Here is a 26586-nt window from a genome sequence, read left to right as displayed (position 1 = left end):
AGGGAAATGAAATGTATACATCAAACAATTCCTCACATTGGCAAATGGTTAGAAATAGAATAGTAGTGGATACTAAGGGAGAAGAGGTTCAGTACAGGAGACTTCAGTGTTGATCTTGTGGAGTGGGGATGGAATGTGTCTCAGAAATTCCTGTGGTTATAAATCTGTCAGTTTCCTTCCTGTATTTCTGAGCTGACTGTTTGATCCTAATTGGTTGTAAGCTCTGTGTTGTACAGAAACTTAGAACAGTTTACTATTGGTGAATTAAGTTTTCTTCAATTCCGTACGATAAGGAATTTTATTCTTCCAAGGTTTATTAGGCTTTGTAGGGAGACTTACTCTCCAGACAAAGCAGTTAAACCAGAACTCTGGTGGTAAAATGTTTTTCTGGAGACCTTGGACAAGTTACCCAAATTATTTTTAAGTTTTTAGGTTTTTTTCCCTATAAATGCCCAATAATTAATGTATGTACTTTGGGGTGGGATGGGGGGGACAAAGTAAGTTAGTGTACTGAAGTACTTAGAACATTCACTTAAGTTCTTAGTACATATAAGCTGGTACTATAAACACTTTGGAGACTCTAAGATCTGTCCTTCCTTACAGTTCTATCTGTTCATGGTCATAGTCATTAATCCTTTTGTTGGCTTTTCTTAGCAAGAGTATGTATATAGCAAAGGCTCCAAGAGTGAAAATCAGTTTTAATTACTAGGTTCTGATCCCACCACAGATTCCTTGCAGAACCTGTATTTCTGTTAGCAACCACCTACTGGGACTAGGCCATTACATATCTGTGCTTTGTTAAGAATTCTAAACAGAATAATTTTGTAGTAATTGAAACACTTTACAAATGATGTAAAAGCAATTCTGTTTTCATTTTATTACTTATTAGAATAAATGCAGTGGTTTCTTACAGTTTTCCTTTTAGCTTTTTTTGCAAATGAAACAGAGCTGGTAGTATAAATTATGAAACATTATTTGAGTTGACTCAAAAAATGCCTTTTCCCAGGGGGTTTATGATTCTTTCCTTCAAATTTAAGCGTTCTGTATTGTTGACTCGAGATTTTTTTAATAAAACTCCAGAGTTAGCTTGAATTTACTTTTAAGAGAGAACAAGCATCAGTTGAAAAACTGTAGTAGTGTTGATTTAGAAATAATGAGAAATTAATCCGTAATAGTTGGGCCTTGTAATAAATTGTAAAAGGAGTCCTTTAAGAGCTAGCCTGGAGTTGTCAGGAGCTCTTCCTGTTTGCTTTGCCTTTCTAAGGTAAAGACTTTTTTTTTTGTTTTTAGTATATTTATCTATATTGCATATTTTTCTTGCTTGGACACGTCTTTTATTTGGCAGCCTTTTCTTAAGACTTACTAATTTTGTTCTTCGTGATATTTAAGAAGTATGAAACTGTAAACTGCAGTTAAGATTATTGTAATACACAAGGAATTAGAAGAAAATTTGAGCCTTGTACGATTTGATAGTTCCTAAATTAATCTCATTCCAATAATGAAATTTATTTCTGTACAATTTATAATTGGTCCAGGTAACTCACTGACTTTTCACAAACTGAACACTTCAGTGCAGCCACCAGTTAGATCAAAACACTTGTGCCACAGTGGGCTGTAAGCTGGCCAGTATGGTTGCTGGGACTGATGAGATGGTCCTCACCTAAGTCTCATTCTTCCTCTTTCTCCTCCACACCTTTCTGTCCACTTTAACCCTCTCTGGCCTATTTACTCTGTTTTAAAGACTCCTGTGTTCTGGTGTATAAGCATTTTCAGGTTATGACTAGGATTAAAAGTTATACTATCCAAACAAAACTATTCGTATACCTCTTAAGTAATTTTTAATCTCTTATGTTTTCTTTTAAACTTTCCAGAATATTAAGCCATATTTCTGTTTTTACTTTTTCTTGTCATTCAAATTGCTTTGTATTTTAAATTATGGGTTTTTTCATTGATATAGAAGTACTTTAAATTGTAGGCTTTTTTTTTTAACGGATCTAGAAGTATTGAGAAATACAACAGACACTCTTGTAATCCCACCTGTCTGCACTTATTTAGAGATAATGTCTTGTATTCTCTTTTCCCTCCTTCGGCATGGAGTACATCTATATGTAGGTTAGGCTTGAGCTTCTCTTCTAACTTCTGTTAACATGTATGGTTTTTGTTCTACTTATGTGACGGGTTCATTTTATCTGCAGTATTAACCTAATTTACACTTTAATATGTTGATCTTTTCATTTTAATGGTGACAGTTTTATTTCTAGAAACTAGTCTAATCTTTTAAAATTTATTATTCTGGTTCTTTATTTTGTAGTTTTTTTAGTCACTTTCATTTTACTGTATTTATTTATAACGTAGAAAGTTTCATTTGGGGCTCGGCTGTTCCTCTTGTCTTGACTGTACCTTGGGTGGAATGTGTTGTTCTGTAACTCCTCACAGTGAGCTAGATTAAGCTGGGCATTACCTGGGTGATTCTTGTGCTCCTTGGGGTGGCTGCATTTTTTCTGTTCAGTCCTGTGGGGTGAGGGGTGGAAGACAGGTTTATTTCTGACTTAACCCTGACACAGTGTGTTCAAAGCTGAAACATCATATTTAACCACTTTCTCCTTCTTCCCTGGTTTTTCTGTCTTTGTTGATGGTAGCACTAACCTGTGACATCTTATTTACCTTCACACCCAAGAAGTTAAAAGCCACACTTTTTCTAAATAGTTTACTCATTTTCCTTAGTCTCATTTTGTGATCCAGTAACAACAAACTGATGGCTTCCTAGGAGGCGGAGGGAGAGGATAGGGAGAGAGAGAGAGTTTGGGAGAGAGAGGGAAAGGGTGTCCTTAGCACTGCTCTGGGGATCCTCACTGACTTTCCTGGTGCTCCAGCTACTTCTTACCTGCTGGTATCTGCTGCAGGTAAGAGATATGCTTGTGGGTCCATCCTCTCTGTCTTGGCCTTACTTTGCTGTGGCCCTCCCAATCACTGTTCTGTCCAGGCAGCTGTTGCTGCAGAGCCAGGCTCTTAGTTATCTCGAGTGCTCTGCCTTCTCCAGCCATCTCCAGCTTGAGGAAAATCGCTCCTTTGCTCTATTGCATAGGGGTGCCAGCTCACACGTTCCAATGACCACACTTTTCATCAGGCTGTGAGAAGACTTTCTTATCCCAAATAGGCCCCTCTGTTTTTAGCAATCTCTTCATTTTCTCTAACCTGTCATTCCCCTCTGGAACTTTGGTCCACAGAAATCAAGACAGAGGTCTGACTCTATGCCTCCCTGTCAGCCTCCTGCTAATTGATTGCACTGTGCCTCCTGGGTTTGTGGGCTTTGCCAAGGGTTGTCCAGGAAAGTAAGCTACTTGTGTACGCTTCTGTCTCTATCTAGATAGCTCTAATGTCTGCTTTTCCCATCAGTCATGTAAGTGCAAAAAAGAAAAAAAAACACTAATAATTTTCAAAATATTTTAAGCATTACATTCTGTTATCTGTTCTGAAAGTTAGGTTTTTCTCCCCCGCCCCAATAGTACCTAGTGTGTGTCCTTGCTGCATGTGCTAACCTTATTTTGCTAGAGCTGCTCTTCCTAAGCTTAAACTTCAATATGCATAGAGATAATTTGAAATCTTTTATTTATTTCTTTCAGTGCTGGGGACCAAACCCAGGCTTCCCAGCTGGAATCTTGCTCTTAAGTGCATGTTCTCATTCAGTAGGTCCAGGGTGGAGACAGGGCGGGAGTTTCTGCAAATCTGACAGCTTCCTACGGCATGGTTGTGCTGCAGAGTCCTAGAGATGATCCTTTTGTCTTTTTTACATTGATCTATTTCATAGGAATTTTTCAAGTCTTACCAGTTTTTTTTTTTTTTGCCAGTTCATGAAACCTCCCACAATCTAATCAATATAAAGTATTTACAACAATGCTTACTTGCACAAAGTAAGCCCTCATGCATGCACATTAATGTATGCACCATCTGTCACACTTCGGTATTATTTTCTGCGAGCTTTTGATGTTAATCTGAAATCTTATTTTAGGACTGCTTTTTGAGAAATATTACTAGTTTTATCTTTCATGTAAACTTGCACTTCCTGAGGAGTAACTGAAATCTACAATTCGTGACAGTCTTCAGTGTATTTATAAGTGGGCAAGAACTTTCTAAGTGGAGTTCCTCTGATAATGAGATTATTCGGTCAGGTTGAAAGAACCCCCATAGTGTTTTTATGACTGTCCTCATCTGGTAATGGTTGTGATGAAATTCCTTTGTCAGAAGTAAATGGCACTTGGTGCTGCGACTGGAATGCTTGTATTCTCCCAAAGTTAAAACCCTAATCATGAGGACTTGGCCTTCAGAAGGTACCCCCATCTTTGATTTCCAGTCTCCACAACTGGGAGAAGTAAATGTTTATTTATTTATTTTTTTCTTTATACATACTTTTTGGTGGTACTGGCGTTTGAACGCAGGGCCTCATACTTGCTGGGTAGATGCTCTGTCACTTGAGCCATGCCCCAGCCCTGCTCCCCTTTTTTCCTTTTAGTAATTTTTTTCAGGTAGCATTATGTCTTTTTTGCCCAGGGAAGCCTCCTACCTATGCCTCCCACATAGCTAGGATGCCAAGTGCACCTGGCTTATTGGTTAAGATGGGTCTTGCTGACTCTGCCTGTCCCCAGTGGCCTTGAACCATGATCCTCCCTGTCTCTGCCTCTCAAGTAGCTGGAATTTGACATGAGACACTGCACCTAACTGTTTATTTTTTAAGACACCCCATCTAAATATGCTGAAATAGCAGTCTAAAGTAACTGAGACATTGGCAAAGTGTGAAGGTACTAGAGCCATCTGATAAAGCAAATAGATGGTAATTGGACTTGAAATATTGATCTGTTATTTTTATATAACCTCAGCTCTCCTAAGCTATAGTCACACATGTGATAGTTGTCTTTGTCTTTAAAAGGGAAATCTGATCTCAGAAAATAACCTTCACATTAATATTTAGTTTTAAGTCATTATAAAATATGAGATGTTTTGTGGTTAAACATAGTCTAAAAGTTCTATAGCGTCTTTCTCTCATCATAGTATTATTTGCTGGTTGGGCTTACTTGAAGGATAGTCATAACATCTGGTTCTTATGAAACATGCAATTCATTCATATTAAATATTCAAATATTCATAGAATGGCAGTTCTTTAGCCTGTGTGCTCTAGATATCGGGGAATAGAACAGTCGTGGGAAATTGATATAAATTCGAAAACATTCTTTAAACATTTGCCATTGGATGAAACGATATGGTTGTTTTGGTTTATTTCATTATGAGTTTTAAATATTTAAGGAATGGGTTCTTGGTATTTTCTCATTTGTATGGTAGGTAATTTTAATTTTGTTTTGAATGATTGCACTTTGTAGGTCAGGTTGAATTTTGTTGCTTTTTGCCAAAAGTTATTCCATAACATTTAGAGCAAAGACTAAGTAATGAGCTTTACAGTAATTTATATTGTGCTTAGAATTTCAGAATTACTTTCCTGGAAAGTTGTCAGCCAACAGCTGTAGTCCATTGTAGACTTAGGAGTCACATCTGAAATAAGTTAAACTGTAATGTTGGCAGTGACTAGTGTAAAGAGTGTTCTGAATAAAATATAAAACTGTTAATGAGACTTAATAATGGCTCCCCTTGGAGAATCAGCATGACTCATGCTTTACAGTTCAGTCTTGTGTAGATTTTGAGTTGTATTTGGGTGTATGTGCACATTTTTGTCCAGCAGTGAATAAATGTTATTGTAAAATTAGCCCAGAAACTTAGAAAATTCAAGCATTCGAATGTCAGATAGGCAATTTAATGTTTATTTTCTGAATGTAAGTAAAAAGTGGTATGAAGAATTTCTAGAATGGATCCATACACATGGGCAAATACTTTGAAAGCTGAACTTTACTATTTTTAGATTTTATAGTGGTATTTCAGAAACCATTTAGCATAAAGGTTTCTCTGTTTCTGAAAGTTAAGATTTAAGTATTTTGATTCATGATATTTTTATTCGTTAAATATTATATGAATAAACTTACCCATAACATTTCCGGCTTTTTTGATAGAGCTTTAGAGTTAAAACATAACAAATATACTTGTCATATATTTCCCAGTATGTAGTTTGAGTTTGAAGAACTTGTTCTTAATAATGATATATCATTTACATTTGTGGAATTTTTCAAGGATGAGTTTACAGTAACTAAGTTTTTAAAACTCTACTTGCGTACCTAAAGTTAAAGCCCTGAATCTTAATACTTCTGTTCATTAGTAATCTTAGGAATACATTTCTTTTGTTAATAATGAATTGTGTGATATGGATTCGAAATTCCTTCATACTTGAATATAATGTTACAGTTTCAGAGTAGAGAAAAAATCACATTCTGCAACTTTCTTGGACATAAAATATTTATAAAGTGTTTCTTCTTTTCTAGCTATCTCTATTTCTCTAAATAGTCATCTTTACTGATAGATATGGTAAATATTTTGTATTATGTATAATGAACACTTCTGATTTTAGGTAGGGCCCTTTATGTCCTAGGGAGAGCTGCTCCTTAAGCTAGCCCTTGCAGAGGGACCATGATTATACAGAAGGCTCAGAGGAAACTCAGGCTGAACCTCTCTCTGCAAAGCTCCTTGGTCAGGCACCAGGATTGGCACCATAGGCTCTGGAGCCATATGGCACCAGCAGGGGATTTTCATCCAGTCTTCCTGTTTCCTCACTTCATGAGCTGTAAGCTCAATTCTTACCACTCAGTGCCGAAGCTCTTGATTGATTTTTCCAAAAGCACAGAAATCTAATCGTCTGGTCCTGTTTTGTCCCAAAGAATGTAGTCTTAGGCTTTCTCAGGTTGAAACTGGGCTGCTTTTTGGCTTAGTCCTCCACTCTGGTCCAGGGAGTTGTGGTTGGGGGATGTAGTACAGCCACTGGACCCACTTTTCAGTGAAGGCAAGGGAAGTGCTGTCAGACTGTTAAAAAACGCTATGGTACTGCTTCCAAATCCTTTACATCTCTGGTATCAGAAAGTACTTTGTGTGTTAAAACATCAAAGAAATAGGTTTTTATTAAGCTCTTCTGTTTATGATGATGTATGTATAATTGTCTGTCATGTTTTGCCATCTTCAGTCTTTAGACCAATATATTACTAAGTAATAAGTGAATATAATTTGAATGTCATAAGTTAAATGCAGCAGTAGTATTTTAGTATAAGAAGTATTCTTGTTTATTCTAGTATTTAATTTTTGAAATGCTGACTATAATTATAAAGTATTATATTTGTAGTATAATTATACTATGGACATTAGGAAAATAAATATTTAAACAAGTTTCTTTATGAATTTTGGTAATTGGTATCATACTGTGTAAGTATGTACATTTTTGTCTTAAATATTTATCCATCATTTAACATTTTCTACCGATTGTGCTTAATGGCTACATAATTCATTCTGTAGCTTTTCTATAATTTACTTAGTAACACTTACGTTGAAAATTGAGCTCTTCCAGTTTTATAGTTATATATTGTATTGTGATGATTATATTTTGTGCATATGTCATTGCCTGTGCTCCTGGTTATTGCATTAAGTTATTGGGTTAAGAGTTTTGACCTGTTTGAAATGGCTTATGTTCATAGGAAGATCACAGGAGGCATTCAGGGTGTTGGAATGTTTTAATTCTAAGAGAGTGCTGGGAGCCCAGATGTTTATCATCTTATTTTCTAGATATGACAAAAATGTTTTATACTTAAGCAGAGATTTTGTTACTGTGGGCCAGTTCATGTCAGTTTTGTCATCTTTTCCTGTGCTCTCACATCCTGTGATTTCCTAACTTTGTTTATTCTGCATTTGCATTGCATTGTGCATGAGCCTCTTTTTTCCTTCTTCAAGTAAGTTGGTCTGTTGTAATATCCTCCTACCTGGTCTTCCTGCTGACATACTTTCTGCCCTTCAGTCTATATAAGCCTCCCTAGTGACAGCTTTGATCTAATAAGTAACTGTCAGAAATCTTCTGTGCTTCCAGTTATTTACAGATTGCCACCCTGTTCATTAGCATGGTATTCAAGAGTCTCTGTGGTTTGGCTTCCTCCCTGTCCTTTCGTATTCCCCAAGACTGCCACTCTCAGCTTTCCCATGGGTTCCGGTCTTCATACTCTTGCTCTTCTTCTTCCTAGGAATGCATTCTACCCTTATCTGTTTTCAGCCCTATCTATCTGTGTGCATGGGTAGAGTTTGAGACTTTTTTCCTCAAAATTGAATACTGGGTCACTAATAAAATAATTCTTATGTGTGCCTAATAGTGATTGAAATGTGTTTCAATACCACTTAAATGAATTTAATTATGCACACATGTACCTTGTCATAAAAATTATCTTTCTCAGTCTTAAGAAACCACAAAGCCACATAATTGTACACAAGGCAACAAACTAGTTAAGTTCCCATTCACATCACTTGCTCTGTGCTGGACGTGGTATCAGTCAATAAGAGACCGCTTTTGCATTTGGCATGCCTTCTACCAAGTGCCAGAAGGTGTTTCAGTTCTCCCTTCTCTCTCTCTAATTACAAAACCCTCATTCTTGGAACATTCCCACCTTCAATAGAATAAATTCTTCAATGAGACATTTCTATGATATCATGAGTCATAGACTCATTAGTGTTCCTCCAATTGCCTGCTTTTATACACGAGAAAAACACATCTGGACTCAACTTTAAATAGCCTAAGTGCAGATGATGATTCAATAAACATTAGCTATTGCCTGCTGTGGGCTGTAATATGCATTGTGTAGATCCAAGCATGCGTCCAGCATGGATCCTTCCCTCAAGAAGAAAAAGTGAAACACCACTTACGGGAATAATGAATTCTGGGGAGTGGGATTTGAATTTGTACAGGAAGGCACTGATCTTCAGACCGAAAGATGAAGATCTACTTAAGTTAATTACTTAATCCTTCAACTCTTGAAAGGAAGTAGCAAGAATGCAAGGTCTAGCCAGATGCCAGTGGCTCACACCTATAATTGTAGCTACTTGGGAAGCTGAGATTAGGAGGACTGCAGTTTGAAGCCAGCCTGGGCAAAAAAGTTCTTGAAACTCTACCTTCAACATAACCAGAGCAAAATGGACTGGAGGTGTGGCTGAAGTAGAGTGCCTGCCTTGCAGGAACCAAGTCCTGAGTTCAACTCTAGTGCCCCTAACACCACCACCAAAAAAAACAAGTTCTTTATGTTTATTTTGAGTTGATTTTTCTGTTTTAGATTTATGTACTTCTCTCTTCATTGTCTCTTCTCATTTCATTTTCACAGTCTCCATTTCTTCCGGTTTTTTAGAACTAGGCAAGATGGTATTACTCTTAAGTTACAAAGCAGGAAACTGAGACTTCAGTTAAGTAATTTGCTCAAGGGCATACAGCTCCTAGATGGGTTTTATATTTCTTCTTGTCTGATTTCTGTTTCTTAACCCCCTTGATATACTTCCTCTTAGTACTTTCTTATACTTGAATTTGAAAAAAGCTTATATCCTTACCATACAATATTTAATACGGACATTTGCAACTGTGAAATTAAAACATTTTCCCCCGTTAAGGAGATAGGACCCAGTGGAGTAGATGCTACGTAAATGTTTGTTGAATAAATTAACAATGATATGCTGAAAGGGTAAATTAGCTAAATTAGCTATAACTTGTCACACCAACATTAACTGATATACCTAATCAGGTGTTTTAATCAGATTTCTAAAGGTGAAACTAAATCTTTTATATACCTTAAAATAGTGTGTTCTGTTTTTTGAAATGAGTAGGAGAAACCAACTTCAGGATATAATGTGTAGTTAGTATAAATTCAAGTCTTTTATGTCTTCAATATCTAGGGCTGAAATATTTCAAATGAAAAGTGAAATTTACTTAAAAAAAATCCTGAGGCAATTAAATGTCCTGAATCTTTGAAGAGAGAGTTAATTATACTTAATATCCTATATTTACTGAAGAAAGAATGTAGACTGTTTTATTTTAGAAAGTTTTTTTTTTTTTTTTTTAACATCAATGACTTTCCAATTAACCAGGGTCATGAAAGTACTTGTGAGAATCTACCATGGTGGAAAAGTATCCCTGTCATTGACATGCTGGCCACTGCAAGAGTATGACCTTAGGAGAACACATTAAATTAATCCAGTTTGTCATATGTGAGATGGTCTTACAGAAGGATCAAAGTGTGCATTTTGAGTTTGCATCTTAGCTTTTGATATTTTCTGTATTGGGGATTGAACTGAGGGTCTCGGGTTTGTTAGGCAAGAAGTCTGCCACTTGAGCAAAAGCCCTTGTCCCTTTCTTTTGATATCATCGGGCTTAAAGTTTTCATTGTAAAAGATGTATCTTAAAAATTAGTATGCCAGCCAGGTGTACTAATAACTGGTGCGCTTATACTAATGACTGGTAACTCATGCCTGTAATCCTAGTTACTCAGGAGGCAGAGATCAGGAAGATCTTGGTTAGAAGCTAGCCTGGGAAAATAATTAATGAGACCCTATCTTGAAAAAACTCATCCCCCAAAAAAGGGCTGGTGGAGTGACTCAAGGTATAGGCCCTGAGTTCAAACTCCAGTACCTCAAAAGAATAAAAATATAAATAAAATAAAGATTAGTATGCTGAAGTTAATGCTTGTAATTTCCAATAACTTTTTAAGTATGTGTGAACACTGAAATTAAAACCATTTTTAGCTCTGTGAGTTAACCAGAGATATGTTGGGGGTATTCTTTACTTCTTATTTTTTGTGATACAGTAGGAGAGACTCAGTGAGGTTATTAACAAACAAGTCAGAGATGGCTGAGATAGGATGCTTGTTCCATCTAAAATACTAAAATAGTAAATACAACAAGGCGAGCTTCCAGTCAGTTTATTTTGAGGGGTCATTTCCAAGTGGCCTCAACATTCTGAATCGTGGTCCTATATGCTTTTGTCCAAACGCCATCAAGAAGAGATGCCTCCTTTGTGCCATGGTCAAGAAGAAGAAAGGGGAAAAGTTAGTGAACAGAAAATAATATTTTCCCCCTTGCATGTAAACTAGATTTCTAATTTTTCCAATCTTAGATCTTATTTTCTGTGGCAATTATTTTTTTCCTTTAGAGTTACTCCTAGAAATAGAAAGGTATCCAGTTTACTGTAGTTACTGAATTGATTTATTTTAGAAAATATAATGGCACACTTTATTTTAGTTATTTTTGTGGTTACAGTGTCTTGTGATTACTTGAGCTCTGGTTGTAAGTTTTTTGTTAACAGTGTATTTTTATTTTATTTATTTATTTATTTTTTGTGGTACTGGGGTTTGAACTCAGGGCTTCATGCTTGCTAGGCAGGCGCTCTACCACTTAAGTCACTCCACCAGCCCAACAGTGTATTTTTAAGCATCTAGGTGAATTTGGTAAGTTTTGTACTGCTGCAGCTGTGAAAACTGAGATTGAACTTGGTACACAGGAACTTGAGAAAGAAAGTCCTACACTTCTATAAGTTTTTTGAGTTTGGCTCTAGAAAGAGTGGAAGGGACTGTTGACAACATGAATCTGTCAACTGTGTGCGTATGTTAATTTCCAGTCTGAAGCTACTGGGCCTTCCAAAATCCCAGTTTTTATTTGGGTGTTTCTTACATAAATAAGTTGCTGCCATCATTGATACACTCTCCACTAGAGTAACTTTTTAGGTTCATGATTGACAGATAACACAACTGAATTATTGCACCACTTTTTGGGGTTTTTCTTTTATAATAAATGATAAAAATATTTTACATTGAAGAGAAAGCTATAAGATATCATTTGAAAATTATTTTTCCCAAGTTGCAAGAGCTTAGCAAGGTTTCGATTATTGTAACTGGAGCTTTGGGATCTGCAGTAGCTTTCTGGGCTGTGTTCCAGAAGTATGCAAGGGGTATAATTGTAAAAGACAGATTTGCAACTTACTTGGTTACAGATACAATATTTTTAAAAGTAGGTTATTTTTCTATAAAACATAGTTCCATCTTTAATAATATGGACTGCTGCAGGACCCATACCTGTTACTTGTTACGGGAAAAATACATTGGTTATTCTTCCTTTTTAGTCTGCATTTGAACTCACTTAAAAATGTACTGCTTATGTTACAAATGTATTTCTAACTACAGTGCACAGGTTTTTCAAAATTATTGACTCAATATGTGGAATTGTGCAAGTTTTGAATTATTGAACTCTTCTTGGCACAAGGAAACATTTAATGCTTTGTATAGTCTCCTTACATGAACAAGGGCAAAACATTCTGAGTGGATATTAATCAAACACATGAATTATTTTGGTTCTTTGGATATTTTAATCACAGAGTTATTTTTCCTCACATAAGCAATTAAATACAATTATTTGATATAGTATCAATTTCAAATAATTTATAATTCTGTGTTTCTACCAGACAGTACAATTATAACACATAAAAATGACTTTTTTTGGTGTGTGATGATTCCAGAATTTGATTATTAAAGGTTTTGTTTTTATTGATTTTGAAAAATGATTCCATTAAGATTAAACAAAAACTGTGTGCATTCCTTCTTTAAATATATTTTATAGTCTAGTTTTCAAGACTCTACTCATAGTTATTAAGGTGTCAACGTCAATTGAGTAGGCTGGTGTCTTTATTATAAAAGATCAGTTATTATAATTGAGGTTTTGAAGTTTTAAGTAGCACTGGTATTCCAGGAGGAATGATAGCAGAGTTATGCAGGTAGATGTTTAAGGAAAAAAAAACTCTTGTCACTGAGCAGACTATTAGGAAGCCAGCGTTCCTATCAGCAGGCAAATCTGTCTTTCTTCCTTGTGACAGGAACAACTGAGAGCTCCTGGGGCTGGCCTTAGTTGTCTCAGGATGCTATATTCCTTTGCATAATCTTCCCAAACACTTTGTTCCAGCTTAAAACACTGTTGTGTCTGTATTCATCAAGCATGTATTGTGCACTTACCGTGTGCCAGGTGTCTTGTTAGAAGACCTGAAAGAACACAAGGAAAGAGAAGGTTCTCATACTGTGGATCTAGCAGTGAGTAAGATATTCTTCTATAAAGTGAAACAAACCCCTAAGTGTATGTGATGTGTCTACTTATTCTACAGGAGGGCTTTTTAGTACTAAAATGGAACCATCACTGTCTGTATACCGAAGTACACAGATTTGTCATTTCATCCCATGCTCATGTGTGCATAGACTTGCATGTTATCTGCATTCTCCAGCAGAACGGTACATTTTATAAATGGATGACATCTGCATTGACACATCGTTATTATCCAAAGCCCATAGTTTACATTAGATTCACTCTTGGTCTCGTCCATTCTGTAGGTTTGGGCAACTGCATATCGACATTTGTACACCATGATAGAATTGTAGAGAGAAGTTCTACTGCCATGTAATTCCTCTGAGCTTCTCTTGTTATCCTCCTTCCCTTCCACCTAATCCCTGAAAAGTACTGATTTTGTTTTAACTTTTCCCTTTCCAGAATGTCATACATCTGGCATTGTAGACTTTTCAGATTGGCTTCGTTCACATAATATGCATTTAGAAACCTTGGTGGTTTTTATGTCTTGATACCTCAATTTGTTTTTTTGCTGACTAATACTCTGTTATCCGTGTGTACCACAGTTTATTCATGTACCTGCCGAAGGACATCTTGGTTGCTTTCAGGTTTTGGAAGTTACAAGTCATGCTGTGTGCAAGGTACTGTGTGGATACATTTTCCATATCTTTGGGCAGATAGAAGGAGTGAAAATGCTGTATTGCATGGTAAGAAAATGACAGTAAGAAACAGTCATACTGTCTTCAAAAGTGGCTGTCTCATTTTACAGTCCCACCAGTAAAGGATGGATGGGAGTTCCTTTGCTCCTTGTCCTCACCAGCCTTTGGTGCATTTGTCAGGTGAGGGATTTGGGGCATTCTGATTGGTGTAGAGTGTGATCTCCTGGTCTGCATTTGCATGTCCTACCTGACCTGTGGTGTGAAGTATCTTTTCATATGCTGTGTGTCTTCTTTGGTGAAGTGTCTGTGAAGGTCTTTGGCCTGTTTTTAGTTTTTTTTTTTTAATAAATCTTGAGTTTTAAAAGTTCTTTGTATATTTTGTTTTTAAGCTTTTATTTTTTTAATTGGCAAAACAGATTTTGCATAGTATGTATATTTTATTACTATATTTTCCGCAAACAGTTTCTTCTAGGCTTGTCTTTTCGTTCTCTACAGTGTCTTTCATAGAGCAGAAGTTTTTAATTTTAATGAGGTCCAGCTTATCAGAGCTTTCTTTTGTGGATCCTGCCTTGGGTGCTGGATCTGAAAAGTCATCACCAAATCCTAGATTATCTAGGTTTTCTGTGAGTTTTTGTAGTTTTATGGTTTTGCATTTTACATGTAGGCATATAGATTTATGATTTTTTTTTTTTTTTGCAGTTACTGAGGATTGAATTTAGGGCCTCATGCTTGCTAGGCTAGTGCTTTGTCACTTGAGCCATGAGCCATGCCGCAGTCCTTTTGCTTTTAGAATGTTTTTCAGATAAAGTTTTATACTTGTGCTTGGGCCTGCCCATCCTCTGAGTAGCTGGGATTATAGGTGTGTACCATCATACCTGGCTTGTTTTTGAGATGGAGTTGCTAACTTTTTGCCTGGGTTGGCCTCACACTGCAATTTTTCCTATTTTTGCCTTCAGAGTAGCTGGGATGTATCATTATGCCCAGCCTCTGTGATCCAGTTTGAGTTACTTTTTGTGAAGGGTATATGTAAGGTCTGTGTCTAAATTCACTTTTTACACGTTTATATCTCCAGCACTGTTTGTTGAAAGAACTCTTTTCTCCATTGTCTTTGATCCTTTGTCAAAGATCAGTTGACTGTATGTATGTGAGTATACTTCTGGTCTCTCTCCTGACCAGTAGCATGCTGTCTTGGTTACAGTAGCTGTCTAGTAAATCTTGAGGACAAGTAACCTGACCCTCCAACTTTGTTCTTTTTCAATATCATGTCATCTTCCCCGGGTCTTTTGCCTCTCCATATAAACTTAAGAGTTAGTTTGTTAATATCCCCAAATACCTCACTGGTTAATTGCAGAACTCATAATGGTGAGTTATTAGTACACTTAATCGATATACTAATATTTAAGTGTTTGTAGGTATTTGTTGAATTCTTTCCCAAAAGTTAGCCTTTGAATCGAAAATTGCAGTGCGAATAGCAGAATACTCTTTCCTCAGTGTACATCAAGCTGCTCACATTAGCCTTAGAAAATTCCTCTCTTGAATTCCTCCCAGTCCATCGTGGGCTTGTTGGGGAGGATTGTTCAGTTGCAGTCTTGGCTTCCATGCAGACTTCATTTTCCTCCTCTCTTGCGGTGGTTCACAGTGGCAGTGTTTTCTAAAGCTGAGACTGCTTGTGTGTGTTGTATTTACCTCATAGCCTCACAAAGCCACTTGTGATGTTCTCTGTAAAGCTGGAAGTACTGTCCTGGACTACACTGTGCTGCTGGCACAAGCTCCAGTGCCTCGTGCTCACTCAGTCCACAGAGGCTTTGTTGTAGCAGGTCTTTGTGGCTTTCCATGGTTGTTTATCGTGGCACCCTGTGTCTTATTCCAGTCCGAGTCAGGGTGAGCTGTGCTGGGTAGCACCATGTTCTGCACCTTAGCGCTGAGGCTAGTCCTTTGCTTTTCAGCCAGACTGTGTAGCTTGACACTGTCCCCTCCCTTGACACGTCTAGAAAGGCCGAATTCCTAGGTAAGCACAGCTCCAGCAAGACATTTCTATTTACTGTTACCTCTTCTAGCCAAATACGAACATCTTAAAATACTGTCTGTTCTCTCAGGGATGATGAGAATCTTTAATTGTGGTTATCACCAGGTAGACGTTCTTCATTGTACATTTTTGTGCTAAAAGACTCTAGTATCAAGCAGGCCGACTTCAGTTTGAATCTCAGTGTTCTTGATCTGGTGGGGTGACGATGGCGCCTTTCTAAGTGTCTGGGGACTTTGTCCCCCTATGCATGAAGGTGGCAGGAAACACTTGTCTCACAGGAGTCATTGACAGTTTGACATGTGTCTAGTCTGGGACCATCTGGATCCTCTGTGTGTGGTTATATCACTCCTTGTTTCAGAAAGCTTTGCCTAAGCACAGCTCTCTTGCCCACCACTATTTAAGCCTCTCTCAGGGAATATGACTTGTCTTCTTTTAAAAGACAAACGGTTATACTAACACCCTACAATTCACCTTTGTATCCTATAGGTATCTCTTTTAAGTTAAGTAACTGCAGATGTTTTTCCCTTAAAAACTGAGAGGGAAGTAAAACTGTTTGCTTATGTGAAAATGCAACAGTCAGCAGGGTGTAGATTAAAAAACAACATCCCACAGAGCCAAGCCTCTGAATTCTCTGGATGGCAGTTTGGGTACTATGAAAAGTGGAATGAATGAACCAAGTAATTTTGTAAGAACTTTTCTGTGTTAAAAAAAAAAGTCCATTATTCTGTAAGACAGGGTCTGCTGTGCTCAACTTTGTGATTTAGATGGGACATTTACATAAATAAGGATGTATTCAGAATTTGGAAATTGAGCAGACAGCTTCCAGTCTCTTTGTGGCTTTCACAGATTTCCATTACATTTAAAAAAATTAATACTTGTAATGTCCATTTAAAAATACTTCCCAGTAAAAGCACACATGGTGATACATGCTTATAATCCCAGCAAGTAGGGAGGCTGAGGCAGGAAGATCTGGAGTTTGAGGCCAACCTGGGCTATATAACAAGACCTTATCCCACAAATGAAATAAATGTGTGCAAGTGTGTGTGTGTGTATGTGTGTGTGTACTTTCTTCCAGTGTGTTTATAGTGATCTGTTTTAAAAAGCAGAAACATTAAAGACGTTATGTTTTCAAAAAGCTGTAACTTTTAAGAAGAATTCCTTCAATTGATAAAGCCTACTATATTCTTCACAGCAGTGTGAAAATCTATTTATTGAGGAGAATATTTTGTTAAAACGATTTGAGTATCTCCCAAGGAAGGCAGTAAGAACTCTGTTTTTTTTTTTTTTTTAATATTCTGATAACAAATGTAAACATTTATATTGTATAGTATACTGTCTCTCAGTCTTCAGCACAACACAGAGTTTCCATAAATCAAGTAGCTTTCTGGTTAATTCTGTCTCAGGGGTGCTAAGTTAAAGAAAGTTTAAACTTAAAAATGTGCTCTTTTGAATCTCAAATTTGCTAATGTGAATTGTGAGTCCTCAAAAAGAAATAGTACATAGTTTATTTAACTGTGTAGTGTGGTATCCACAGAAAATCTGTGGGCATTTTTCTTATTAATGTGCCAAGAATCCAGTTCCAGGAAGCTCTGTAGACCCCACTTTGCATTTTATCAAGTGCTGTCCTGTTCCTACCTCGTGAGTCTCACAGTGCTGAGAGGTATGTGAGCATCTGTGAGTACCTTATGAAGACACATACTTTGTGGAGATTAGTTTGTGTTGAGAAGGACACTGGGTCTTAAATCAGCAACCACATGTTGTTTTGAGAAATATTTGAGATGATTGAGTATGGCTATGATGATTAGAGAGAATCTGTTAGAAGAGGTTGATATGGAGTTGAGTTTAAGAATGTCAACTATTTACCACTGGGCATACTAGGGAAACTTTCCACTCTTTGTAAGAACAAGAAAGAATTTCTTTAGATGTCATACATGTTTAGAAGTGCATTATGGATCTTCAGTATAAGCTCTTTGGGTTCTTGTTAAATTAAATTTAAGTATACGTTAATCTGTAATGATATTGTTGCTTAAGGATGGGTTTGTGTTTAAAGTAGAAGCTCCCTACTCCAGAGTGCCCTGACTGACAGGAACTTGAGTACAGAGTTTTGGTATTGCTGGTCCATCTTCTTATTCAGAAAGCTGAGATAATCCCTACACCTGCAGGATGGTGGAGTTGTATTGCTTGAGTGAAAGTCACTGAAATGACAATTGTGCTCAGTTGTTTTCCTTATTAACAGGTGCTCATATGTTACTTACTGTTTGCCAGACAATGATCTGTAAATATCAGATTATTTAATTAATATAAGTGAGGTAAGAACCCCTCCCCCTCCTGTGAAAGCCCTAACCCACAAAGGATGGTATTTGGATGTGGGGCCTTTGGGAGGTAACTGAGTGAGTTTGGATGAAGTCATAAAATGGAGTTCTCATGATGGGATGAAGGAGAACTCTTTCCACCATGAGAGGATGCAGCAAGAACATAGCCATGTGTGACCAGAAAGCAGGCCCTCACCAACAACCCAGCCCCGCTGGCAATCGATCTTAGATTTCCAGTCTCCAGAACTGTGAGAATAGTTGCTGTTGTGTTAGCCACCTGGTCTGTGGTATTCTGTTAACAGAGGCCCAGACTGACTAAGAAGTCTGCTTATGTGCCAGGGAGTTTACCTGGTTCTTTATCTAAGGTATTTTATAAAATCTTATGGCAACTCACAAAGGAAGTCTGTATTACACTCTTTATAGATGAGGAAACAGATACTGAAAATCTCTCGATTCTGAAACTGAAGGAGCACAGCTGTTTGTGAGGAGTAATATAAACAGCAGGAAAAGAACTACCCCAGCTCTTCAAGGAAAATCACTGTTTCTTTTCAGTTTCATGTTTTCAAAGAGAAAGTTTTACTCTTGTAGCTGCCATTTCAATAGCAATAGGAATCTCCCAGCCTAGAAAGAAATCTTGGGTTGAATGAATACTTTGATGAGCTCTTGGAGGTTGGGGGAGAGGTGTTGGAGGCACTTGCTGAGAGAATTAATAAGTGGTCCTCTTTAGGCCTAGGATTTGGTGCAGCTGTGTGTGGTAGGTGGGTATTAAGACACCATGTGGGAAGAGATTGAAGAGAATTTAGGTGATTTTTTTTTTTTTGTGGAGAGAAACACGGGAAGGAAGCATGGATATGTATAGGTTGTATGTGTAGGTTTCTGCTCAGCATTGTGTGAGGTGTATGTGTTTTTCTGGTTTTATTACAATATTTTACTTTATTAAATGTTTGCTTTAAAAAAATAATTTGCAAAGCTGTATTTGTTTTAGGGAATGTGGCCAAATACTCACTACAGCACCAAAAGAGGCTTAGAAGACTTGCTGAGGCCTCCCAAAAGAGGGTAACACATCTAGGTTTCATTTATCTCTCTGGAACTTACATTTATTTCCTTTAGGAATATAAGTAACAGTTACTTTTTTTTTTTTTTTTTTTTTTTGCAGTACTGGAGCTTGAACTCAGGGCCTACACCTTGAGCCACTCCACCAACCCTTTTTTTTGTGATGGGTTTTTTTCCAAGGTAGGATTTTGCGAACTATTTCCCCAGGCTGGCTTCCTGATCTCTGCCTCCTGAGTAGCTAGGATTATAGGTGTGACCCACCAATGCCTGGCCCAGTTACCTTTATTACAGCATCTGAAAGGGTTTAGGTATTAGGAGTACTCAATGGTCCTTGCCCTGGAACCACCTCAGAATTCTATTTAAATAATTTTAGTCTTGTAATCAAATTTTACTACATTACCTCCAGAAACCCAAGCAGCCTCTTGGCCTTCTGTGGACAGGCCTACATATTGAAAAGCCCAGCTGTGTTCTGAATAATGTTAGTGCTTGCACCTTGCTTGATCTCTGCATGTCCTCTTAGTAACATGTTCTTGGTCACCCTGTTTTGTCTTTACCAAACTCTTCACTGTTGGCATGCTAATTGTGGTCAACTGAAGTTCACTTATGTAAGTACTTTACTCAAAACAGTAACATGTATTAGATACTGGGTCATTTTAAATATAAGTTCTGTATTTTACATTAATTTTAAGACTTGAAGAGAGTTTGCTTTGGTTTAATATTACTGGGTTTTGAGATACGTTCATTTTCTCTTTGCCTTTCACTTTTTTATATTACACTTTTTATTTGTCTTAATTGGAGATTCACACATAGTGGAAACTAACAATATAGACATATCTCATATACCCTTTATTTGTTTTCCCATAATGCTAACATTGCAAAACTGAAGTCCAAGATCACAACCAGTACATTCACAGTGATGCAGTGAAGTCCAGAATGTTGTAATCAGCACGAGGATCCCTTAAGTTATCTCTTAGAGCAATGCTTACTTCACTCCTCCCTTCCTCCCTCCTTAACTTCTGGCAATTAGTTCTCCACTTTTATAACTTTGTCATTTCAAGAATTTTGTATAAATGGAAGCACACAATATGCTGGCATCAGGGGTTAATATCTTTCACTGAGCATAATTCTCTGGAGATTCAACCAGGTTGTTGTATCTATCAACAGTTTATTCCTTTTACTGGTGAGTAGTATCTATGGTATGAATGAACCAGTTTCTTTTTTTTTAAGGCATTTCCCCATACCATAGCAGGACTCTTAAATTGTAAAGCTTTTGATATCTGGAATATCCTAATTCAGGAATGTGAAGACAAGCTAGATCAGAGGAGGAAATCTAAAATACGTAAGTATTCTAAAATCTGAGCAGTAAAAAAAAAAAAAAATCAAAGAATACAATTGGAAAATTAAGCAAAAATGTAAATATAATTTCACCAAAAAAAAAAAAAAAGAAAGAAAGAAAATGGATGTACAGATAGATGGTAAGGGAGCTCATGGAAAGATCTCCAGTATCATTGGTCATGGGGGAAGTATAAATTAAAACTTCAGGGAGTAATCGCTATTCATATATCACAGTCCCTCTGTCTTTTCGTGCACTCACAAATTCTAAATTCTGCAGCACATCATCTATATGTCAGTGCTATTTGATTAAGCAGCATTCTTTTCAAGTTGTTCCACCCGATACAAACTCACCTGACTGAGTAGAGTCTAGTAGAGTCTAGCTTTGTGTTCTTGTATTGAGCACAGAATATATGGGACATACAGCTAAAGCTTTGCCGAAATTAGGCTACTCTAGGTCTCAGATGTAGCCATGTCTTCTCTGTCTAATAATCTTATGTCAACAAGACTGGCCCTTTTTAGTGATCCTGTGCTACTTCCAGAGCTTTCTTTTCTGAGTACTCACAATGTATCTTTTAACAATTTTTTTTTCAAAGCTGTCAAAAATTAACTCTGGGCTTTATCCCATTCCCACTTCCCCTTTTAACTTGGGGCATTTGTCCATTTTCTATTTTTCTCATGAGTTTTTAGATTGCATTTGATGAGTTTTTGTATAAAGATACCAGTAATTGGAGAAGCAAGACCAATGCCTTAATAATAGCTGTGTGACATTTCAGAGCATTAGAGTACCACCTGCTTCTTTATTTGGCTTCTAAACAGCAAGGCAGAGGCATCAAGAAAATAAACCTTAAGAGAAAAAGCTGAAGATGGTATTATTTGTCCCCACTGAGACCAAGCCAAAGACTTTATACATGAGGATGTAGTGTGATGGCCAGCTGCTTTGCACATTCCACAGAGACCAAACAAAAGGAAATGGATTTAAGCTGCATTATTCAAGGATTTATTTTGAGTATAAATAGAATTTTATGATTCTAAATATTGTCCATCTCTGGAGTGACTTTTTGGAAGAAGTTACCATTTTTCTCCTCTTCTAATTCTAAAAATAGCAAGTTTTCCTCTGTCAGTAGCATTGGAGTCTCACAGTGCTCCCTAGGATATATCCTAGGTGACCTTCACAAGTCCTTTCTTGTTCAGTGGTTCTCAGCTCACATCTAGAGCTCTGTAAAGTTAGATTCACTTTTTTCTTCTTTCTCTTTCTGTCATTTAAAGTGCTGTTAGCATTCCATCATGAATCTGCTAATGGAAAAGTGGCCATGCAGCATAGTGTGCTATACTCAGTGTAAAAATAAAGGTTCTTCATGTCTTCAGCTAAAACAAATATTTCATGCAGTGTTTCAGGAATTTAAGAATCATGAGATGCTTGATAAATTATTTTTAAAGGTAGTCTTTATTTTCATTTTGCCTTCAGAGTTTTAGCAGAACGTTTTTTCTTTCTGATATGAAATTAAGCATGCCATGCATTTATTTTTATATTTTCCTTCAAACAGGTCATTATTAGTTTTTTTGCCAAAATATTTTGTAACCGGAGGTAGTTTTCATTATGTTACTTAAAAACAGATTACTACAAAGCAGGTCATACTATCTGTCTAAAAGAACAAATGCTGTTTGAGACTATCTTCCCTGAAAGTTTCTGATTTGAAAATGAAGGAAATTGTAGATTTATTTAGCAGTAACTGTTTCCAAGATAGTTACTTTTTCATTTGGACAGCATGGTCCCATTTCACCTTTGTGTTTCAGTGTGAATTAAAAACAAGGTAAATTAATATAAATTTTGACTCCTGGATTCCTGCTCACACATGATGTAAGTGGACAGTTTGTTTAATCCTCAGTCTTATCATTCATAATTACATGGTAATAACCTAGTACCTGTTAAAATTAGTGAAGAATGAATGCAAAATGCTTAGCATGGTACTTGTTATGTAGAAAGGGCTTAAACATTGTTTTTTGGCATTAGCAGAAACAGAGAGTTGGCCTACTACTGTTTACTAGGCATTATGCTAAGCCCTGAACATGTAAGAAGGAAAATACTCATTTCTTGCACTGGGGGACCCCTCAGGATTACAAGGGACATGTAGAAATAAGAAATTGTGATAAGAGAAGGATCATAGAAATACAATCTTTCAGAAAGTGAAGTCGGATGGTATTGTAACTTGATCATTGGAGAATACAGAACTTCCAAACTGTTAAAAAAAAATGTTAAAAAAGTGAGGTACTGTTTATTTAGGTTATTTTCCTTTATGCAAAATATATTAACGTATTGTTTGTTTGCAAGCAATAATAAGATTATTTCATTTGCTTGAGTATAAATACAGAGTACAGCTGGAGGAAGAGAGGAGTCAGCTTCATTGTGAATATTTGCATGTTGATATTAATTTATATTCTAAGTTGGCTTTCAGATTACTTATATTGAATTTTGATTCTACTTTTTTTAACTCTACATGTGGTAAATTTATTTTAATCCCTCAAACTATATTGGCATTTCGATAATAATACATGAAGTTATTTTTATCTCCTTCCCCCTACACCAGTCACTAATCCTGACGTCATAGGTTGGAGATGAAACACTACAAATGAAACTTCTGTGCATATTGCTTTATAAAATATGTATACCTGTGGCTCTTAAAAGTCACTCCAGTTCCCCATTACTCCCATTCCCCAAGCAGGTTCCAGGTATACTTTCCTTTTTAGTCTTGAGGTTTATAAGTTGACAGTATCTACAGGGTATTTGTGTTACTACAGATTTATGTGTCATCATTAAGGTGTGTTACCTCGGTTATCGTGTTGCTTGTGAGAGCTGATGAAGGGCAGCATTGTCAGTAATAAGCAGTGAGAGTAGTAGGCTGAGGGGTGGTGGAGTCCTGGTTCTGCTTCATAACCCAAGGTCATTTGAGTCATTGGTGGTTTCATAGACTTCTTAGAGTTGGAAAGAAACTTGGAGTTGACCTTCACAGCTAAATTGAGAATGGCCTTTGTCACTTACCTCTCTAATGTGCATCCGTTCTTCGAGAAGTTGCACATGCGTGGAAGAAAGAGAAGCAAGTTTTTTCTTGAAATGCTTAGCATTCTGTGGAAAACAGACAACGTCTGTAGTGTTTATTTGGAGGCATCAGGGAGTTAGCTTTGCTGTTCTGTAGTTAAGATGGTCAGAGCTAGGTGTGGTGCATGTCTGTAATCCCAGCTGCTCAGAAAGATGAAGTGGAAGGATCACAAGTTCAAGCAAGCTTGAGCAGTATATTGAGTTTCAGGCCAGGCTACAGGGAGAAGCTCTTGTATAGCTGAGATTACAGATGTGCAGAACACATCTGGCTTTGTTGTTGAGCTTTTTTGTTGAGATAGTGTCTTGCTAACTTTTTACCCAGGCTGGCCTAGAACTGTGATTCTTCTGATTTCTGCCTCCTGAATAGCTAAGATTATAGGTATGATGCATTGTGCTCTGCCCCTTAACTCTGTTTTCAGTGATTTACTAGGTCATTTTTTTTCAAGATTACCATGAAATTTGTTACAAACAAAACCTACGCATAGAAAGACCTAGAACACCAGATTTGTGTATGTGTGTGTAAATATACATAACGTAAAACTTAGCATTTTAACTATGTTGACGTATACAATTCAGTGGGATTAGCTATAATCACATTGTTTTTCAACTATTGCTATCCATATTTAGAGCTTTTACATCATCCCAAATTAAAACTGTTGAACTATTGAACTGAAACCCATGGAGCAGTAACTCCCCATTGCCTCTTCCTCCCCGCTCTTGACAAGCACAGTTTGACTTTGTGTTTTTGAATTTGACTGTCCTACAATTCATATGAGGAAACATTCAAAAGTATTTGTCCTTATATCTATCTCATGTCACTTAGCATCCTGTCTTCAAGGTTCATCCGTGTTGTTGTGGCCATCAGATTTCCTTCCTTCTTAAGACAAAACAATATTCCATTCTCCATTTCTATATTATATACCACATTGGTTTATCCCTTGTTCTACCAATGTATTTTTGGGTTGTTTCCTTCTTGTGACTATTGTGAATGATGCTGCAATGAGTATGGGAGTATAAATGTCTCTTTGAGATCTTGCTTTTAATTCTTGCCAATATATATCCAGATGTGGAAATGCTGAGTCATATAGTAATTCTAATTTTTAAAAGATGCAGAATTAAAAAGTTACATTTAATTTCACACTGCCATACTGCTTTCTGTAGTCTCCACACATTTCCTGTTCCCACCCACAGTGGACAGGACTTCAATTTCCACATCCTTTGTTCTGACATCTGCTGTTTTTTCTTTTGTCTTTCTTTCTTTTTGCTAGCAGTCACACTAATAGGTGTGAGGTGTGGTGGTAGTTTGATTTGCATTTCCCTAATGATTACTCATGTAACCATGTGCATGTTGGTATATCTTTTGCCCATTTTTCTATGTGGTACTGGGCGTCAAACCCAGGGACTCGCTTGCGCTAGGCAGGCACTCGGTCATTGAGCTAGACCCCAGCCCTCTCCAATTTTTAATTGGATTGTTTGTATTTTTGGATGAATTATATGAGTTCGGTGTATTCTGGATTTCTTTTTTTTTTTTTTTAATGAAGATTTTTTAAATTACATTTTTGGGCAGAAGTTAGGTAAAGTTTTTTTTTTTTTTTTCCATTTATTCACATGTACATACATCGTTTGGGTCATTTCTCTACCCTGCCCCCCTCTCCCATCATTCTTCTCTTCTCCCCCTCAGTTCCAGGCAGGTCCTGTTCTGCCCTTACCACTAATTTTGTTGAAGAAATGACATAAGCATAGTAAGAAAAACAGCGTTTTTGCTAGTTGACGTATTCTGGATTTCTTATCAAGTGTATAATTTTCAAATATTTCCTTCCATGCTGTGGGTTACCTTTTCATTTTCTTTGTAGTGTCTTTGATGCACAAGCTTTTGATTTTTGTGTATAGTTTACTATTTTTTCTTTTGTTGCTTGTTTTTAGTGCCCAAGAAAACATTGTCAAATCCTATGGCATGACTTTTCCACCATGTTTTCTTAGAGTTTGTTAAGTTTTATCTTCTATGTTTAGATCCATTTCAGGTTAATTTTTGTATGTGTGTAAGGAAAGGATCCAGCTTTATTTTTTCCCATGTGAATATCTAACTTAACTGAGTTTTTAACTTTTCATTTTGAAAATTATCTTTTGTAAACTTAGCTATTTTACCATTGTAATATCTCAATCTCCTTGTCATGTGATTCCAGGATATTTAAGTTGGCTGTACTTTTTTTTGTATTGTTAAAATACATATATGTTTTAGGACCATTGCCAAAAGGCATAGCAGTGTTTGAATTTAGGGTGGTTTTTTTTTTGTTTGTTTTTTGGGTTTTTTTTTTTTTTATGGCTTTACGATATATTGTCATTGTCCCTTGAAAGGTCCTAGCAGCCTACTCCCAGTACCACTGTGTCAGTGCACTCCTCTCTCCACCATTTCTACAATGTTAAACACTGGTTTGACTAAAAATACTGCATTGTGAAATTTTTCACAATAGCTGAGTTTTATCTATCCTGTTAGATAAAACTGGTCCTGTATATTTACTCCATCACCATTTCTTATGTTTTGTTTTCTGCTTCTTTATTGTTGTTTGTTCTGTCCTTATTCTGTATTAGTGTATTGGTTTCATCTTACCTATTTTAAATGTAAATACTTTTCTTATTATTTTCTTTCTGTTTTCCTGTCATTTATTTTGATTTTATCTTTTACCACTTTTACTTGTTAGAATTTAAAAAAAAAACAAAAAAACCTTTAAAATATTTTTGGATTCAAGCCAGGGGATCAGGAGGCTGAGATGCCAGCTAGAAGATTCCCCATCCTACATATGCTTCTGAGCTGGCTTTATTCACGTGCTCTATGGTAGCCTTGTGGATGTTTTTTAATAAAGATCTTTTGTGACTGTTAAATGGCCTAAAATCTTTGAATTTTACAAGTCTGAAGACCTACAGGGCAAAATTTCCTCCCAAGAGAATACTTTGTTAGTGTAGTATTATACTGATGTAGTAGAAATGCTCCATTCTCTGATCTCAAACCCCATTCATCTAATAGTAATAAAATCTTAAGAAACTTGTACTTTATATAAAATTGCT

At 36.6% G+C, this 26586-nt stretch overlaps 1 protein-coding gene across 2 annotated transcripts in view; it reads left to right on the top strand.

Annotated features, from left to right (window-relative positions):
• Gnai1 (G protein subunit alpha i1) overlaps positions 1-26586 on the top strand; it is a 91530-nt gene that overhangs the window by 7627 nt on the left and 57317 nt on the right. Inside the window, exon 1 of one of the 2 annotated variants that reach the window (XM_074064887.1) lies at positions 15691-15711. The exons of the other annotated variant lie outside the window; for it this stretch is intronic. The gene's annotated coding sequence lies outside the window, so the exon portion shown is untranslated. Of the gene's footprint in view, positions 1-15690; positions 15712-26586 lie in introns of those variants that run through there. 2 annotated transcript variants of the gene reach the window in all.

This window comes from Castor canadensis, chromosome 2 (assembly GCF_047511655.1).
Source record: "Castor canadensis chromosome 2, mCasCan1.hap1v2, whole genome shotgun sequence".
NCBI lineage: Eukaryota > Metazoa > Chordata > Mammalia > Rodentia > Castoridae > Castor > Castor canadensis.
The sequence above is the reverse complement of the archived record's forward strand: the minus strand, read 5'-3'. Positions and strand labels throughout refer to the sequence as shown.